The sequence below is a fragment of the Tupaia chinensis genome, unplaced genomic scaffold (assembly GCF_000334495.1).
Source record: "Tupaia chinensis unplaced genomic scaffold, TupChi_1.0 Scaffold143646_1, whole genome shotgun sequence".
Classification (NCBI taxonomy): Eukaryota; Metazoa; Chordata; class Mammalia; order Scandentia; family Tupaiidae; genus Tupaia; species Tupaia belangeri.
In genome coordinates, this window is record NW_006203494.1 from 1,082,828 (window position 1) to 1,085,742 (window position 2,915).

General features: G+C 51.1%; 1 protein-coding gene across 2 annotated transcripts in view; it reads right to left on the bottom strand.

The window, feature by feature from the left end:
* MECR (mitochondrial trans-2-enoyl-CoA reductase) overlaps positions 1-2,909 on the bottom strand; it is a 28,148-nt gene extending 25,239 nt beyond the window's left edge. The window contains exon 1 of one of the 2 annotated variants that reach the window (XM_006164589.2): positions 2,766-2,909. The gene's annotated coding sequence lies outside the window, so the exon portion shown is untranslated. The remainder of the gene's footprint in view (positions 1-2,765) is intronic. The other variant, XM_014582545.2, reaches the window with a different exon arrangement.
* Between the last annotated feature and the right edge of the window lie 6 nt (positions 2,910-2,915).

Sequence of the window (2,915 nt, forward strand, 5' to 3'; positions counted from 1 at the left end):
GGGGGGCGGGGGGGGATGGCCATGACACAATCCTCTCTCCTTCATTCCCCTCTCGGGATCTTGGGCACGCACGAACAGGTGCCTGGCATGAGTTTAAGCCACCAGGTGTCTGGGACTCGAACCATGGTTGACTACATGGGAGTCCAGCGACATAGCCATCACACCAACTGCTGGTCCCAACCTGTATCTTCTTTTAAAAACTGTTACCTCCCACAGGGTCTGGTCAGGCTGCAATCCTGCTCCTTCACCCCTCTAGCCAGTTGGATCTTGGGAACTTGCACACATGCCCAGAATGCTGTGGGCTGGCTGGGAGGGCACTGGAACAGCAGCTGCCATGTGGGACGGACTTCTCTTGAGCAGCACTTCACTGCCGTTCTAAGCAGTCTCTGGTCTGCATCTTAACCACTGAAATCCCATCTCTGCCCACTTTTGGAAGATTACCAAACGATTTGCCGGGAATCAGAGTTCTAAGTGAGACACCATGACAGAGGGTGCATTAGATTGATGGCAGCTGATTAGAATTAGGAGCCATTGGGACCAGCAGATGGTGTAATGTTTATGAGCTGGACTCCCATGTAGTTGACTGTAGTTTGAGTTCTGGAGCCGGTGGCTTAAACTCATGCTGGACGTGTGTGGATGTGTGCCCAAAAGCCTGAGAATGGGGGAGAAGGGAACACTTCCTGGCCATCCCCCCGGGGGGAGTGATTTCTTGCTTTCTATCTCTCTCTGGCTGTCTGGTGAGCGCATGCGCCCTATGGCAAAATCTCTCTTAGAAAAAAAAAAGAATAAGGAGCCACATCTGTACTGTCTCCTTTGTTTGTTTGTTTGTTTGTTGTTTTTAATTTGCTATAGGCCATGTGCACTTGCCAGAAGAGAGAGCAAGGGTGAGCAAGCAAGCATCCCTCAGGGGAATGGCAACTTGCAGTCCCGCCTTCCTGTTTTTGAGCCATGGAAACCTAAAGTTAAATACAGCTTCACCCTCTTAGTAGCTCTTTGATCTTAGAAAAGTTACTTAACCTTCCTGAGGTCACATTTTATGATTACATACTCCTGGGAACTAGCAGTTAGCGTAATGGCTATGTTGCTGGACTCCCACGTAGTCGACCGTGGTTCGCGTCCCGAACCCGGTGGCTTAGAACTCACGCCGGGTGTGTGTGCATGCGTGCCCAAGATCTCGAGAGGAGAATGGAAGAGAAGGGATTGCGGTGTGACCATCTACTCTGGGGGGTGATTTCTCGCTTTCGGTCTCTATGTCTCTCTCTGTGGGAGGGCACGAATCCTATAGTGAAAACCTCTAAAAAAAAAAAAAAAAAAAAAGATTACCTACTCCTAAAATTCTGTTGAGTCTTAATTCATGATTTTTGCATATGGCTGTTAAAAGCAGGATGTGAATCACCAACATAGTGAGGCTGCACTAGAAAGAGCCATTCAAAAGAACTACTGGGGGACCAGCAAGCAGATGGCGTAATGACTGTGTCACTGGACTCCCATGTAGTCGACCGTGGTTCAAGTCCCAGACCCGGTGGCTTAAACTCACACCGGGCACATGTATGTGTGTGCCCAAGTTCCTGCGAGGAGAATGGAGGAGAAGGGATGGCCATTCTCCCCCTGGGGGGTGATTTCTCGTTTTCTGTCTCTCTCTTTCTGGCAAATACACGCGCCCTATAGCAAAAACCTTTATGAAAAAAAAGAAAGAAAAAAACCTACTGGGGCCACCGGTGGCATAGTGGCTAAAGCACTGGATCCCATATGGCTGACTATGCTGTTAGAGCCCCAAACCTGTTGGCTTGAAAATCATGCGGAGGCAGGAAGGGACAGGTGTTGTGGTGGTTAAGGTGCTGGACTCCCACATGGCTGACGGAGGTTCAAGCCCCAGACCTGGTTGCTTGCTTTCTCACTTTCCTGCTCTCACTCTCCCTTTCATTCTCTCTCTGGTGAATGTGCGTGCCTTACAGCAAATTAAAAAAAAATAATAATGATGACATAAAATTAAATAACTCTTTAAAAAAAGGAAGAAAGAAAACCATGCTAGGTGCCTGTGCTTGCATGCTCAAGATCCTGAGAGGGTACTGGAGGTGAAGGAGCCGCATGGCCACCCCGGGGGGGGCATCTCATTTTCCCTCTCCTTTTCTGCCTGTCTCTTTCTCTGGCAAGTGCACACACCCTATAGCAAACAATCAAAAACAGTCCTTTTCAGCTAGGCCAATATACACGTTTGGTGCAGAAGAAACTCACGTGAGCTAAGCGTCAGAAGCCTCGGCACGCAAACCACTTATTAGCTGTATTACTTCAGACAAGTCTTGGCCCACTGGAAAAGGAAACATGATCTATGACCTCCTGATCGAGAAGATGCAAATGGAAGCGAACCTATGTCCGCATTGCGATTCTGTCACTTACTTGCTGTGGGACCGGAGGAAGCGATTCTACCTCTCTTGGGCCTCGGTTTGCTTAGCTGCAAAATGGGGCTAACTCAAATAACGACGCCCAAACCTTGTTATGACAACCAAATGTGGGCATCCATTTAAACAGGGACCGCCTGACACATCATGCTCAGTCAACGCCAGCCATAACCTTCCAGCTGGCTCTCGGGTCTTCAACTACCCCGGAGCACCGACTTTCCGGGCTACCAAACGCGCCCTGGGCTTCCGTTTCGGTCTTGCAATTGGGTCTTTGCAATTTATCCGCCTCTTCGAACCCTGTCCCTCCCTTCCCCGTCCACCCCTCCGGGCCTCCGGTCCCCTTTCCCGGCCTCGCGTTTCTCTTACTCGACGACCTTGGCTGGATCCCCGTGGTGCCCATAGACCAGCGCCCGAACGCGCGGGGCCTCGGCGGACGAGGAGTAGGAAGCCGCAGGCCGCGGGCAGACTGACGACCGGGGCTGCAGCAGTCGCCGCCCGGCCGGGGCCCGCGCCCCC